The sequence below is a fragment of the Rhagoletis pomonella genome, unplaced genomic scaffold (assembly GCF_013731165.1).
Source record: "Rhagoletis pomonella isolate Grant_MI unplaced genomic scaffold, Rhpom_1.0 Rhpom_scaffold_02028, whole genome shotgun sequence".
Taxonomy (NCBI): Eukaryota; Metazoa; Arthropoda; class Insecta; order Diptera; family Tephritidae; genus Rhagoletis; species Rhagoletis pomonella.
The window spans coordinates 3,188-20,256 of record NW_023460582.1 but is presented as its reverse complement, the minus strand read 5'-3'; the positions used below and the strand labels follow the sequence as shown (position 1 = coordinate 20,256).

Genomic DNA, 17,069 nt, shown 5'->3' with positions numbered 1-17,069 from the left:
GATAGTGGTAGGTCATAAAATTGGAGAAATCACTCCACCCTGAGGAGTACCCCTACTGACGTTCCTTTTTGGCAGCTTCCCATTACAGCTGAAATCATTCTACTGCAAAGCATCGCCATAAATCATGAGTTTATAGCCTCCTCCATGCCAAGCTCGTCCAGGGATTTTTGAATAGCTTCTACACAGACATTGTTAAAGGCTTCCTCTATGTCGAGGAAGACTGCATTCGAGTGCCGTCTCAACTGTTCTGACCGCGAGAAAGATTCTAACGCCCATAGTTAGCTATGTAATTAATTTTTACATACATTCTCATATGCAGCGACTAAGAATAAAACCCATATTTGAATAAAAATATCAATCCCTGCGACGAATTCTTTAATAAACATGAGCATTTCTGTTCACTGGACAACATTAGAACGTCCGAATAACTTTGACCCGTTTTTGACAAGTACTGAACACCTTTATGAAGTTAAAACTACCATGACGGCAAAGACTGCTGACTCATCTACCAACGACTCATACATCATTGTTTCGTAGCTTTAATAGATGAACAGAATTTTATAAACTTTGTCAGCTGATGTACATACATACTTGAGGCATGATTCAATAATATTTAATTTTGAATCATGCCTTTTAGGAACGTCCTTACAGCTATTTTTAGGCGCCCTAAACTAACTAGGGGATATTTATGGAAAACAGTTTTACTTGTGTTGGATGTAGGAAATTTGTGACATTCAAACAAAATGTTTGGATCCAAAGCCTACAATTGTTTTTATAATGAAAGTTATCTCCGCATGGAACGTCCGTAACGCAGGAAATGCCCATATGTAATTATTTATACCTCGCATCTCTTGGTCTCATTCACCTTTCTCTGTGGTCGCAGCCACTTCAACTATACCGGCAGGCAAAAATCGAGAACAATTCAATACACACCTCAACAAAGCTTGGCCACATTATTGCAACTGTCGATCCACGAGTAACTACATACATACATATTATCTTTAGCACGGTAGAAAGTGGAGAAGGCAAACAGTCAGGTAAGACAACAAAGCCAAGGTAGAAAATACTTAAAAAAATATTTAAGACTGCGTAAGATAAAACCTCATAAGAAATAAGCAGATAGCAGAAAATGCAGGCCAACCAAATCGATATTGCACGCAAAAAAAAAAAAACAATTACGAAGAAGACAAAGTATGGACAAATTCGATTAAATATGGGGGGACAAGCGCCACGACGGCAACAATCGACACACAAGCCAACCAAAGTGCCATAAACCATGTATCCCTGCAGCAATTCAGACTCGCCCTAGGTTAGCCCTCAGATAGTCCCTATTGTTACCAGCACTACTCCCTTATAATTCCCCTGCCTATGGTTTCAACTGCCACTTTTAGCATTGGCGTGTCATTGGAAAAGGACCGGTCCAATCAACACTGACCGTAAGATAGTCCCAGACTAGTCCAATTTTGGAGATTTTTTTCGTTAGAGTAAGATTGCGTTCTGCACTTCGCAGATGTTTGTTCATAATTCGGAAACGCAGAAAAAACAAATTTTATCATTTTATAACCATGTTGCTTCTGACGGCATTTTAACCCGGACCCTCCAGAAAGCTAACAAATAGTGGCAAGTATCTCTGCGCACTGAGCCACGCATGTAAATGTGTGTTCAAATGTTCACTTCGCATCAAGGCCAGACCAAGCGATTGGGACATTTACAGGGTGGTGTTCTTTAATTTTTTTTTTATTGAATTGCAAGACAACACTACCCTGTCACTGCCGAACTGTACTTTTCGTCTATCTCTAGGCCGGTTCCTTGGGGACTGGTCGAAGGCTGAAATTTTCGATGCCAGCAAATGTCCAATTCTGACCAGTCAAATTTTAACCAGTGAAGTACTAGTACTTAACGGAAAATTGGCCGCCTTATTGCTGCAGGAATTCATCTACATACATATGTATTGTAATATATTCATATTAGAGATGGGCGTGATATCGGGACCAGCGGAGCCCACGGGACTAATTTCAAAATGGTCGGGATGGGCGGTATCGGCAAGTGAAAAAAATCCTTTCCCGACATTCCCAATAAAACCCGCCAGATCTTTCAGTATGCCGAAAGTAGAATATTCGGTAAAAATATATTTGAGTACATACATATATGTTTATGAACATATATATGTTATTCACAATTTGTTTGAGAGCCATAGTGATAGATATGAGAACCCACGGAACGCGCGGTACAAATCTAAAAAAGACGGGATGGGCAGGTCCGGGTCCTAAAAATTGAATGTCGTGATGGGCGGGATCGGGATTGAATATTTAGTCCCGGGCGCATCTCTAATTCATACAAAGCCGCAACGCATTAGCTGCCGCAGCCGCCATCAAACCAAACGCTATTCATCCAGGCAGTCAACGAAAACAAGCAAAAGGCAGCCAGGTCACGCCGGACCAGACCTCAGCCGCCGCATGAAGATTTGCCAGCAGCCAGTAAGTCATCAACAAACGAACGTACTCGATAAACCAACAACGTATAATAGCAAGCCTGCCAGCGAGACAGCCGATCAACTAAGCGATCACTCAGCCAACTACTACATACATACAGTACGATCCAAGTGGCAGGAGATGTGTAGGGGGAAGCGCACCTTATAAATACCGGCACTGTTGTTCTGTGCGCTCAGTTTATATTGAACGGTGCTATAGAGAACAACTCATATAAAACTAACGAAAAAGCTGATAAAGCGACGAAACACTAAACATAGATTTCAAAACATTCGAGAAACAACATACATACATATTGCAGAAAGAAAAGAAAATACATACAAATTTTATAGAGACTTGTAAGCATTTCAACAGAGTTTTACCTACTAGTATTTTGCAAGAAACTCCTGCCGTATAATTACGGTGATTAAATAGTGAAGACAGTGTTAAAAGTGTAGTGTAAAAGAAGACAAAAACCAATTTTGAAAGTCTTCGTGAAAACTGCAGTCGGTGACAATTTCACGCTACTAGCAAGACAATTCATCGTAAAAAAATAAACAAAAATATATTTTAGTGATTTTCTTTTAATTATTATTATTGTTTTTAGTGATTTTCTTTTAATTATTATTATTTTTTTTAGTGATTTTGGTGTAACATTTCACTTTTGGGTGGAAACTACAAAGCAAAAAAATGTTGCGAGGTAGCGTTTTATTGCTAACACTACTAGCCATATTCGGCTATCTACAGGCGTTGCCATACTATGGAGAGTAAGTACACCTTAGAAAATTTTACATGTAAAAAATATATAAATACATATGTATGTGCATACCTTTGTGCATTGCAATAGCGGCAACATGTGCAACACAGATGTGTGCAGCACTGGAAAAAATAGATAGGCCACGCACATATACATATATGTATGTATGTAGTCCATGCATAAATATTGCGCTATGTACATGGGTATGTATGTACATATGTATGTATGTATGTCGCAATTTATATTTGAAGCACCTACATAAAACGATTTACACAGTTTGCTTGTTTATTGGTAAGACCATCAGCAGAATCATAATTGCATTTTTTCTAATCAAAATTTCTACTCTTCTAAATACATATGTATGTATGTACTAGATTAGGGTACACAACTCTCCATACCAAAAAATCGGTACAGTTTTTCCACCGGACTTATAAAGTTTATTTCATTTGAAGACTTGCGCAAAAATATTTCGGAAAAATATTAAGATTTACGTGAACTGAACCGATTTGAAAATATGTACCTCTAAAAATCAAGCATTTTATAAATAAAATTAGTGCTTAACAGTTTTCGCTATTTTTTTATTCAGTTTACAACAATAACATGCACTACAGAATAACAATGTTTAACCAGATAACCGGGCAAGTACACAGTACACTTTGGCAAAAACATTTTTTTAAACTTATTTATTTTATTTAAAAAAGTACTCGATTTGTGGAGGCACCCTAATGTACATATGTATATACATACATCCATATGTATGAGGCTATCATGCGTGAATAATGTGTATTTCTAAAAATATACTATATGTAGGTACACATATATGTACATATGCATATACCTTCACTTACCTACACCACATAAGTATGTATAAATGTACATCATCATTTGATTTATTACTTCTAGTAATTTCTCAATTAACGGTCATGCATGCAGCAGCCATCATTTCAATTTAAAGTGAAATTACGTTGCAAGGCAATTGAAATGAAAGCGCACAGTTGCAGCAGATTTAAAGATTATATAAATATGTATTTAAATGCATTATGAAAAGTGCAGTAGCTTTTTTATATTTAATTCTTAAATTGGCAATAACACTTTCCAAGTCTGTCTATATACATATGTATATATGTACAATTATTCACTCTAACTCAAACGCGCCGTTTGGATGGGATTGCCCACTTCACAGCTGTCAGTCAATCTAATTGCACTTACTGTTTAAAAAAAATCGTTAAATAAGTTTCTAACGCCGCAAAGAATTCTAAGTAGATACATAAATATACTTAATAGAGTGAATCTCACCGGTGTTTATAATTATAGTACAAAAGAGAATTCAAGCGAATGAGGAACAATTTAGGTAGATACTGTATTAAAGTGCAAGCATGTATGTACATTAGACTGGGTCGGTCCCCATACAAAAAAAAAAAGACATGTTAATTTTAAAAATCGGCCGTCAAATACCCAACTTTCAACGAAAAAACCTTTTCGGCTGTATTTCGAAGGGTTAAAAAAAAATAAAATAAAAATTTCGAAATCCTCTCAACATAATCCTTAAATTTAGGTTACTCTGTTGCATAAAAAAAATCAATTTTTGTTGTACTGTGTTATTATACTTACATCTGAAACTCATGTTGACCTGTGATATTAAAAGTGCTATAACTCCTTTGTTTATTATTTTAGTAATATAGTTTGAAGGCAACATTTTCTTGAATTTTTAAGTACTTTCGTTTGGTAAGGAAAAAAAATATACTTTAGGGGGGGTAAAATTTTGTTTCTGCCCTTATCATGCGAACGCGACTTCAAAGCTTAAAAAGACATAAGAACGAAAAGTGAAGCTTCTCAAGACAAAAATAATGACATATCAATTTTAAAAATCGGCCGTCAAATAACCAAGTTACAACGAAAAAACCATTTCGGCTGTATTTCGGAGGGTTAAAAAAAAAAAAAAAAAATTTTTCCAGAACCCTCTCAACATAATCTTTAAATTTAGGGGCGGACATTAGCAACTTTTTTTTTCGACCCAGTCTAATGTACATCCATATTTGTTATTTTGTCGTTTTTTTTCGCTCGCAACATTTTAGTACATTTCTGGTTTTAAAACTCGATGTGCCATACATTTCAATTAAAATTAAGTATGTACTTTGAGCAAAAAATACAAATAAAATAATAAGGGTTCAAATTACAAATACTCATTTGTTTTTCTAAATTGTATTTTGCGTATTCGTGATTCGCGTATTTTGCGATTCAATTTGAATTTTTAAGTCCGCATACATACATACATATTAAGTTTCTAAAAATTCGAGAAACCTAATGAAATAAAAATTGTTAATTCCACAAAAAAATAATGATTAAAACACACGCTAACACAGAGCAACAAATTCTGATTCTTTTGGGGATAATTCGAGTTTCTTAGGTTTGTTTTAGTTAATTTTTTTTTGGTTTTCATGCTTAAAAATTCGTTTGCTTTTTAAGCAAATCTTCAAAAAAAACAGTTGCTTAATTGAGTGCGTTGCATTTTCTGTACTCCAATTTTTAGAGGGAAGGGTTTGAAAACTTAACTTTGGTCACTTTGCGGAGCCGAGCAATAAGTTCCCGTCGACTTTATAATAATACCCAATTATTTATTTAACCACTTTTTCATAGTAGCTATAGTTTACAGGTCCGCCAAAACCCCCAGAAAATGCCAGAAAACGCAATGGGCGATAAATATAAAATCTTAAGTTTAAAAAAATTGTTAAACAAAGAATTAGGTATGTTTATTTGAAGTCTACTGAAGAGAACCAGAGTTTTCAGATCGAAAAATATTGATTTTCAAGAATTCTATACCGTTTCTACGAAAAGTAGTTTACTTCCTATTTAAAATACATGGAAAACTTCAAGCGCTTTGAGCGACCGCTAAATATTTTTTGATTTCAAAATAAAAAATAGGGTATATTTTTTCGATATAGAACAATCCTAGGGGTGAGAGCATTAAAGTTCCGACTTTACTTATTTTGGACCGCCAATGTTCAACGTCTACCAAATACCCTGTATGATTACAATAACTGTTCCTATTTCATAATTTAATTCTAAATTCGTTTTAAATATGTCCTCTTAATCATTTCTTTTACTAAGCGAAAATATTGTATTACTCAACTCCAAGACAGTCTTGTTTTTAGAGAAAATGATAGTTATCAACTGAAAAAATTTAACTATTATATAGAATTCAAGATCAGTTAGTTTTAGAACTTAGTGGGCCAAATTTTTTGGGAGAATTCGCTTACTTCTAGAGAAATTTACAGCTTATTTGACCGCTGTCAACAATTAATTTGACATAATATTCGTGATTAGCGTGTCTCGAAACTTAATAAGTGGCTTTTAAAAACGATTTTCGTCAACAAGGAAGCGCAATTTTGGCGAGTTACCTCAGGAATTAATGAATTCAAATTCTGAGAGTCAGTTAAAGCAAAATTTGTTTTACATTCAGTTGGACTGCGTTTTTGAAAATAGGACAAGAAGATTTGATGCTTTCAAGAATCTTGAATCAATATTCGGGGTTTTTTTTTTTGAAAATATCTTGAGTTAACCGAAGAAACCTGGCAAAGGCAAGCAGCATCCTTCTGTGAGGCTTACGAACGTATATATCGCACATTTAAAGACCATTCGCGAAGCAAATCTAAACACCGAAGATATGCCCCCCGTTGCAACTCTTAAACAAGTTACACGAATTGAGAGGGATGCATTGTTCCATAATTTGATGAAGGATTCTGGTAGAATACCCACTCAGAAAAAATGTTTGCTCGGTAAAATTTCTTTCCAACGCAACGAACCCTCTTTATTATGAAAAGAAAGTCTTATTTTGAATTTGTTACAAATGCGTTTTCAAACATTTTTTTTACCAGCTATAGTATATGAAGAGGGTGGATTACCCTAGCGTTAGAGTAAAAGGCTATTTTTGAAATAGGACTGCTATATAAACTTTTCTTAGTAAGGTTTCAGGATCGTGCGGTTATTATAAGTTCATTTCTAAACTAATTTGAAAGTGCCTAAAAGCAAAAATTTGATTGTATGGAGATTTTCTATTTTACTCCATATTGTTATCTTTGCTTAGACCAAAGATGGGCAAAGTGGCTCCCTGGAGCCTTTTGCACTTAGGAGCCGGCTTGACACATTTAGGTGGTAGATGAGATGCAACATCAAGAGCCAGCATAAAGGGGGAAGAAGAGCGTATTCAAATTTCTTGTACTCCGACTCTCATTACAAATATGTATATAACGGGTGATTTTTTTGAGGTTAGGATTTTCATGCATTAGTATTTGACAGATCACGTGGGATTTCAGACATGGTGTCAAAGAGAAAGATGCTCAGTATGCTTTGACATTTCATCATGAATAGACTTACTAACGAGCAACGCTTGCAAATCATTGAATTTTATTACCAAAATCAGTGTTCGGTTCGAAATGTGTTTCGCGCGTCCGATTTATGGTCTACATAATCGACCAAGTGAGCAAACAATTAATGCGATTGTGACCAAGTTTCGCACTCAGTTTACTTTATTGGACATTAAACCAACCACACGAATGCGTACAGTGCGTACAGAAGAGAATATTGCGTCTGTTTCTGAGAGTGTTGCTGAAGACCGTGAAATGTCGATTCGTCGCCGTTCGCAGCAATTGGGTTTGCGAAACACATTTCGAACCGAACACTGATTTTGGTAATAAAATTCAATGATTTGCAAGCGTTGCTCGTTAGTAAGTCTATTCATGATGAAATGTCAAAGCATACTGAGCATCTTTCTCTTTGACACCATGTCTGAAATCCCACGTGATCTGTCAAATACTAATGCATGAAAATCCTAACCTCAAAAAAATCACCCGTTATAATGCTTTCGTCCGCTGTGGTGTAGTGGTAAGCAGTGCGCGCTTCCACTCCACAATGCCTGGGTTCAAACCCTGGTCAAAGCAACATCGCAAAAATATAGAAAAAAGGTTTTTTCTTAACAGCGGTCGTCCCTCGGCAGGCAATGGCAAACCTCCGAGTGTATTTCTGCCATGAAAAACAGCTTCTCATAAAAATACAATCGCCGTTCGGAGTCGGCGTAAAACTGTAGGTCCCTCCGCTTTGTGTGACAACATCAAGGCGCACGCCACAAATCGGAGGAGAAGCTCGGCCAAACACTAACATATGTGTAAGCGCCAATCTATTATTATTATATATAATGCTTTTAATGTATTTTGTACACCCCTTCTACCCTGAGAACTGATTAAGCTCTTGCTTAGCACTTGCTGGCTCTTTGGCGGCTTTAAGAGCCAAAAATCTGCCCATCCCTGGTTTAGACTATGCGGCTTTTGAAACTTGGTTTTAATATGTTTTTTAAAAACGAACATCCAATTTAAAAGCGGCTGTTTTCAGCAGTCAGCAAACGGTTCGGAAAATCGCATTCATATGTATATATTTTAAAAAGAATCATGATTTACGCGAGTTATCATAAACAAGTTTTTATAAATGTGTTTATAACTTAAGAGACTTTTTTTAAAAAAAATTATTTTTGATGCAGAAATGCATCTAGATGCTCTACGAATATTTTTGCGTCAAAAAGAAAATTTTTGAAAAAAATGTCGCTTACGTTATTTTGGCGGTTAGGGCTCGATATTTGCAAAAGATATCTGAATTTCAGAAATTTTCTAAAATTCTTCTCATATAAATCCTTATATCTCGTCACACAACGTTTTGTAAAATAAATAAAAAAATACTACTATTACAGGAGGAGTACCGCCCTATCGAATGTGTACAGAAATTTTTAAAACAACTAAAATATGAAACCTTGCTCGATATAAACTGACTTTTTCGTTCAATTATTTGTTTGCAGAATCATTAAGTACTTACTCGTATCAGAAAATCAAATGGTGGCAGCACGGTTTTGAAATTCAATCAGTGATATCTGAGAAGTGATAATTGTTTATCAGCCAAGAAAATTTCCAGAAATTGGGCCACCTGATATTTTCTCGAAATGGTAGAATCAAATCGACAACTGAAATTATATAAGTGCTTAAATGAAAAAAAAAACTATAGTTATCGCAAGCCCGCTAATTAATTATAATTGTTTTGAAGCACTAGGTATTGTTTAAATGTGGACTTATTGAATGACATACATATGTATAGCAAAGTAACTAAATTAAAGTTTACATACATACATATGTATGTATGTAGGGATGTATGTTTCTCAAGGAATTGCCCTTAGATCATTGCTTTGCTCGATGTTTCCATAATTAATATTTATAAACTTCGAGACACACCTGCTTACATACATACTTATGTATCTATTTAGTTATGCAAGTGTGCTGTATATGTTTGTGCATATATTTCTACTAAATATAATTAAGTATAATGCATATCTACATATTAAAATATGTATAAGCAAATGATTCATCCATTTTGATAAAAAACAGCTTTTAAACTAGAGTGCTATTAAATCTTTCTCTGTAACGTAACTGGTGCATAAAATTAAAATTGGAAAATAAGTTAAAATGCATTTAAAAACGGGTAATAAAATTAAACATGTTAATAACTAAAACAAATATATCAAGCACATGCATGTGTATGTACTTATATATGTAAGTACATATGAATGTATCTAGGTTGGTATGCTCCACTTTAATAAAACTCATTTGTCAGCTTTTTTTATATTTTCTTTTTTATTTTCTCCAAAGACCTTTCATCTTTTTAAAATAAATATGTATGTATGTATGTAGATAGGTGACTTTAAAATAACGTGATTTGTATCCCTTTGTTTGTGGAAACTTGTTTTTGATTTTTCCATTATTTAATTTGTCGCACAACCTCCGTCTTTTTGTGTACAAAATTAGCATTTGTCTCAACTCGTTTCACTTTTATGTGAGTGCATTTCGAAGAATCGGTGAAATTTGGTAGTTTTACTGTTTTTTTTTTTAACAACACATACAATATATTTTAACAACACCTCAAATGGGGCCACGGTAAGCAAAGAGGCGCAGATTTTTACGATTATGACCTTCTTCTTTATAAAACTTTAAATGCTGATTTGAAGTATGTAGTAATAAATCTGGATGTTTTTAAGAATTTCTGAGCTCAATCTATGGTTTTTTTTTATACTCGTATCTGTACAAGTTTCTTACAAAGGGTTGGCCAGAATGTTGCTCGGCAGTTTCACCAAATTTACTAAAGTTCAGCTGAAGTGACTGCAATGAATTTAATTGCAATTGTTTGTATGTAAGTATGTATGTACGATAATACAAACTTATATCTTCAGAGCTAAAAGATCAGTGAATTCTAGCGGTGCAGCTTTCAGGCAGGCACCCGTTGGTGGCTTAAATACTTACATACATACGTACATACTTCTTGAACGGCAGAGCTTACTAATCGCGCGAATCTCGATATTTCTACGCTTCTTCACTACTCACAATTCGCTTACGGCTAACTTTGTTTAATTTTTATTATTTCCTGCTGAGTAATAAACTCCGCATTTTTTAACTTTTTTTACATATACATATGTACATACATACAAATAAACGTACGAAGCAAATATGTATGGATGTATGTTTGTATCACTATACCTCGTCTACGTAGTATTGCATTCTTATTTTTTTTTTTTTTTTACTCCACCATTTTTACTGCCATGACCCGACTTTTAAGAGGGGGACAAAACAAAACTTTTTAAACTGGGCCATCGGCTTTTGTTATTGGTGTTGTTTTAACGTACCTTTCCATACGCATCTATGTACATACATACATATGTATGTATGTATTTGCTTAGTAAACAATGAAAATATTTGAGCTGAAAGAATGCCATTCCGCCAACTACAATGTATGCGTTACGTATTCAACTGTCTACATACATACGTACATGCGTTAAAAATTTCAGGCCGGGCTTAACATTTAGCATTTAGCACTTTTTAGAATTACGACTACCGAGGTAGCGTTGTTCCACTCAGTTAAATTCTAGAAAATTTTTTTGCATGCATACGTGGACATCCACCGTTGTTGGAAAATAAATAGCTTCCGTAAGTTGGACGATGAGCCACAGCACTCCGCTCTTAGTTGAATTTGTAATTTACAGTTAGAACCTGACGGTCTCAAGGTGCGCTGCGAATGATGCCAAAAATGAACATATTTTTGCTATATGAACATATACATACATATGTACATATACATACACAGGTATGTATTTCTTATGTTTTTTATGTCTTACTATAAACTTTTCGTTTTACTTAGGAAATGAAAAATCGAAGAATATACACACGGAAATGGAGTTATAGGTTTACAGTTCATAGATTTTTATTATTGTTGCCCTATGCTTCCCGTTAGGGGTTTTCGAATTTGAATTCAGATTTTCCGAATTCAAAATGGCGAATCCAATATGATGGTCAAATTAAAAGAAAAATGTTCAATTCATAGATTTTTTTTGTTTTAGTCCTGTGTTATTCGGCTTTTTATGTTTTTCAAGGTATTTTCATAAATACATACAACATAAAAGCGAAAAACAAACAATAAAAATTAAATACCATTACAGCGTTTCGTCACGCTAGCTTTAGAGTCAAATCTAAGCGAAAAAGCGGATACTAACATGATATGATAAACTAAATCTAACTAAATTTGTTTACGTAGTTATACATATTTATGTACATAGGATGTATTCATCTAACGTTCCATACAAATTTGTAATTTTATCACGTTTATCATGTTAAATGAATACGCCTATTTCGTATTCAGTTTCCTACAACAAAATACCTCGAAGAAAAATAGCTTGCAAACCAGTTAACCTAATGACCAAGAAGGTGTGAATACCTGCAGTCTATTGCCATTAAAATGTTGTACATCATTAACATTTAATCAAAAATAAGTATGAGTCAGTATTCGTGCAATCGATCACTAATGAAAGGGTTTGGTTTCTCAATTTAATAATGGTTGATGTCTAGTTCGTGAGCATAGAAAGGGATTTCCAAAATATAGCTAGCATCTCAAATCAATTAGTAAATCATTTTTCCCACAACGAAGTCTGTACTAGAGATGGGTGCGGGATAGCGAAACCCGCGGGAGCCACGATACTGATTTAAAATTCACAAAATTCGCAAACTCACACAAAATCTTCCTTAAAACCGGTGTTTGAAATATGCACTTTTAATGTTTTATTGAGAAGAAAACGAACAGCAGAACAAAACAAAATAATCGGAAGATACCAGATCTTTCACTATTATTTTTAACCGACTTCCAAAAAAAGAGGAGCTTATCAGTTCGTCGGAATATTTTTTTTTTATGTATGTACCGCATAACTGGACCACGTCAACCGATTTCGATAATTCGTTTTGCATCGGAAAGGTTTTGTCTTAGAGGTGGTCCCATACTAATCTAGTTTAGATCCGATTATTGGGTGATGAAATATATATATATATATTGCATAAAAATTACTTATTATTTAAAATTAATTTGAAAGACATGAACATTTTTGTCAACCTTCGATCAGTTTGCAAACCACGCCACAAACGTTGAAATCTGAACCGATCCTTTCAATTTGTTGTCCGTTTGTAGGCTGCATTAGAGATAGATTTCGGGACCCACAGGATCCTCGGGATGGGCGGGTTCGGGACTTAAAAATCGAATTTCGGGATTAAATATTTAGTCCCGTGCCCATCTCTAGTCGGTACCTCAAAAATATGGGGTTTGAATGTGCTTTTTCTTGCGGTGAAAATCGGTACCCATTAGGTGCTAAATCCTATCAATTCGATGTTTTGGGGACTGAACGAATAATTTTTTGACGAAGTGTGTAAAAGCACACATAAACCGTTGTTCGTTGTTTTTTCTCCTATCGTTTAAAACTGTTGACACACAAATGGTTGTGTGCCACTTAGAATTAACTGTTCTGGTGTTGCGAAGAAACAAGCCATCAGTTGTTTAAAAGTGCGAAAAATTGTGTTAGTTTTTTTCTTACTTTGAAAGATCCATTAAACTTATTGGCCTTCTTTTCTGGGTCCTACGACTCCTACGACCACGCTTCAATGCATTATACCAATGGCCCTTGATGGTGTTGCGTCGAATAAATTCGATGCACTCTTATTATGTTAATGTATCGAAAGTTGTAAACAATCATTCAAGCAGGGTGCCCAGATTGTTAAAAAAACCCAATTACTAAAATAAAATCATGAAATCGGCTTAACAAATCTTTTATTTTAAAATGAGATCTTACTATAACATAGTCGCTTAAACCAAAAACGAATATAATACCTTCAGTTTACAAATATAATATAAATAACACAAATCACATATACAAAAGTGATTTACAAAAAATTTTTTTTAAAAATACGCATTTTTGCTTTTTAATATTTGTATTAAAACATTCATTCCAATAGGGCTGCGAAATTAATAAATTTATTATAACTCATATTAATTGATTAAGCGCACAGTTCGTTTATAAGCGCTCGACTCTAAAAGTAAAATAAAAATAAATAAATTTTCACAAATTAATTTGCAAATTTCACATTCAGTGGGAGTCACAAATGGCGGTTTAATATTGGCAAATGTTCGATGTGCTGCAATAAATCGGTAACAACATAAATCCCAAATCTACTTTATACGTGTTTCGACGAATTTACATGGTAGCGCACAAAAAATTGATTTGAAGGAAAAAATTGCTCAAAATCGCCCAAGACAATTTTCTAAACTTTTACGGGCAAATATGAAAAAAATCACCAAATTGGCGCTAAATCGCCCAATCTGAACACTGCATTCAACGAAACCCTTCTTTTGAAATACATACTTGAAACTTTGAAGTAACTGCAAACAATGCAAAGAGCGCTCTCACACGTTCTAAGCACGTTAATACTAAAAAATGTAAAATTTAACGATGCAAAGGTCAGATCGGTTTAAATCACATTATGTTGCGAATTCTATGGGTCACTACTCCCTCGTACATATGTTTGTATATAAAATTGGAATTTTTTTTTGGGGTTTGATGTTACACTACAAACATAGATGCTATGTAACTAAAAATTTGTATGCCCCAAAAAACCACCTAAACAAACTTCCTTATATTCAAATATGATGGCTCACGTACAACATAAGAAATTTTAAATTACGAGGAAATTTCTTTAGTCTCTGTGTCGGCACCGTATTACATACTGTTTATACGCACTGCATGTGACTCATTATGTTTATTTAATGTATTCTTTTCGAAATGTGCGTAGTAAAAGTGTGCCCAAATTTGTATATTTAATTGGGTTTATGAAAAACAAACAAGCGTGTCTTTCATACTAATTGCAACTAATATGTAAATTTTCTATTATTTTTAGCGGTAGCGCTCATGCAATTTTGAATACAAAAAAATGCTTGCCTGAGTTATTTCTGAGAAAATTATGCCTGTTTTTTTGTGTAAAAATAATTTTTATATTCAGGCCATAATAGTTTTTCGGTTTTATGGTTTAGAGCTTTAATGCTAAGTTTTTAACCACAGTATCTACACCGCAAAAGCAGTCTTAAAAAAAAAATCTCAAAAATTAACGCGATTTTGTAGCCGGTTGAAACTTGCACTTCAATAAACTAAAATTGTATGCCCTACAAGACTGCATACTAAAAAATTTTCTAGAAATTCTCAATAAATTTGGATGACATTTTTATGAATTTTTGTGAACATTATATAAAGTGTGAATCTATGATTTATATGGTTTATATTAAAGAATGAACTATATTTTTGTTGTGAATATTATATTAGAACAAGGTGTACACTTTCATTTGTCGCCTAGAGTACATCAATTAGATTGGAGGAGTTTTTACTTTTTATGTTCGCTAGAAATGGAAATTGTTGAACCTAAATATATTACCAAGCAAAGCTATAATATTTTTCGGGCATGAAATATTCGTAAATCTTTTCCAATGTGGTTATTTTTTATAAATTAGGGCTGATCTCAGCTTTGGCAAAACAGGATGTTTTAAAAATGGAAATAGTTTATTTGACTGATTATCTTTTTATATTTGAAAGCTTCCAAACCTCATATGTAAGTAAATGCTAAATATTTATAGAAAAGTCCTATAGATTCGCATAAATAATTATATTTTATCCATTCCCAGACGCTTGTATAACGTCAACGATACGCAACGTTAATTTTTAATTAAAATGCAAAGTGATTATTATACGTACTCGAGTATGTTATGACTCATAATAAAACAGTTTTTTTTTGTTTTAATACGAGTATTTTTCGTCTTTTTAAAAAAGAAACGTGAACAGGGCGTACCCTACAAAAAAGAAACAAAAGCAACAAGTAATTGATGAGCAAGCCAAAGACGTGATAAAAACAAATATAAATAACAAACAAAAAGTCTAGCTGTCACTTCTTTAAATTTGGAAAGGAAGTAACATTTAAATCCACTGCTCATTAAATCCAAACACAAATGCAGCTGTAAAATTTATTGTTGCTTTCAACTTTTCACTTGTATATTTGATGTATATATGTATAATGTGACCAACCGTACTTCTTTCGGAAGAACAGTACTTATTTTTAGGCCGTTGCACTTCGTACTTCGCAGTACAGTAAAATCTTCGTCTTTGGAATATTTTGTACTAATTTTAAGTTTAGTTTTCTTTAGCTGATTCGAAAAATTTTAAAAGCTTATTCATTTCAGCTAAAATAGGTACTCGTAGATCACCACATAAATTTTGATTGTCAAACACTTCACTTCTCTAGCTGATAAAATTCATAGTAAATGGTTTTCCAATCAGGAAAAATTAAAAGGTGTTTAAGGGTTTACGGAGTGTGCTTAGGCTCGGCTGAAGTCTAGCCAAACAAGTCTGATGAGGAGATATGATGATCTCTTCAACCGTTAGACTTTGTTGCTTTTCTAATTTTTATTAAAAGCTCCATAACATTGTTGAAACCAACTTTTTTGCCCCGCATAAAAGGTGTTTAATTTTTTTAAACCAACATGCCAAAGGAAGGGAGGAAAAATTCTCTGAGCTACCATTTGCTAAGAGAATACCCCTTCGTGATTTTAAGAATGCGCCAATAGTAATGAAGAAAGCACCGTTGAATACACCGACCGACACGAATTTGTACCCATGAAAAGATCAAGCATTTTCGCAAAGTAGGTATAGGCAAAAACAAAGCACCCGTATTTTGCCGCTCCTAAGGGGAAAATCAACCTTTAACAAACCCCATGCTGAATCGGTCAAAAGAATATTACTTTGTGATTTTTCAAACTTCATTAGACTTTTAAAAATTTGTATGCAGTTTGACAACCAAAATTTCATTTAATGGCTGATTATAAAACTGAAATCATTTATCAAAAATTCCAAATGGCGGATCCAATAAAGATCCATCTGCCATATTGGATCCGCCATCTTTAGTTTTTGATAAATTTTTTCAATTTTGTAATCAGCCACTCAAAGAACCTTTGGATATCAAATTTCATAAAAGTGTTGAAATTTTTGAAAAATCTATCCGTCATATTGCATTCGCCATTTTAAATTTCCAAAAACCGACTTCAGATTCATAATCAGCAACAACAAAAACCAGCGGATACGAAGTGTAATAAAGTTTGAAAATTTACAGGGCAATATTCTAATCTATTTATAATATCCCTATATTCATAACAAATATAATTGGTTAAAAGAGTTTTATAAAATGGCAGATTCATACAAAATTCCTATTTATAAAGCAGTTAAAGTCGTATTAATATTTTATGAATTTGGGTAAATTGTTACTGAATAAAGTTTAATTTTTAATTAATAAAATTGATTTGTTGAATTGGTACACTGTCAGCCTTTTTGTATATTTTACTTTTCCCATTTTCTCATTATTTTTATCCTATTTTTGGTTCTCAGATCTTGTACTTTTTTGAGCTATGAA

At 33.7% G+C, this 17,069-nt stretch overlaps 2 long non-coding RNA genes across 5 annotated transcripts; one reads left to right on the top strand and one right to left on the bottom strand.

The window, feature by feature from the left end:
• The first annotated feature begins 2,628 nt into the window (after positions 1-2,628).
• LOC118752987 lies at positions 2,629-11,308 on the top strand. Of its 4 annotated transcripts, none has more exons than XR_004994768.1 (3): positions 2,629-2,827; positions 3,109-3,235; positions 11,294-11,308. It is a non-coding gene; the product is annotated as an uncharacterized LOC118752987 (long non-coding RNA). The 4 variants fall into 4 exon arrangements; XR_004994766.1 differs by lacking the exon at positions 11,294-11,308 and adding an exon at positions 9,068-9,082; XR_004994767.1 differs by lacking the exon at positions 11,294-11,308 and adding an exon at positions 3,812-4,236.
• Positions 10,137-10,536, bottom strand: LOC118752988. Its single transcript, XR_004994769.1, has 2 exons — positions 10,475-10,536; positions 10,137-10,415 (listed from the first exon to the last, which is right to left on the bottom strand). It is a non-coding gene; the product is annotated as an uncharacterized LOC118752988 (long non-coding RNA).
• Positions 11,309-17,069: the final 5,761 nt, after the last annotated feature.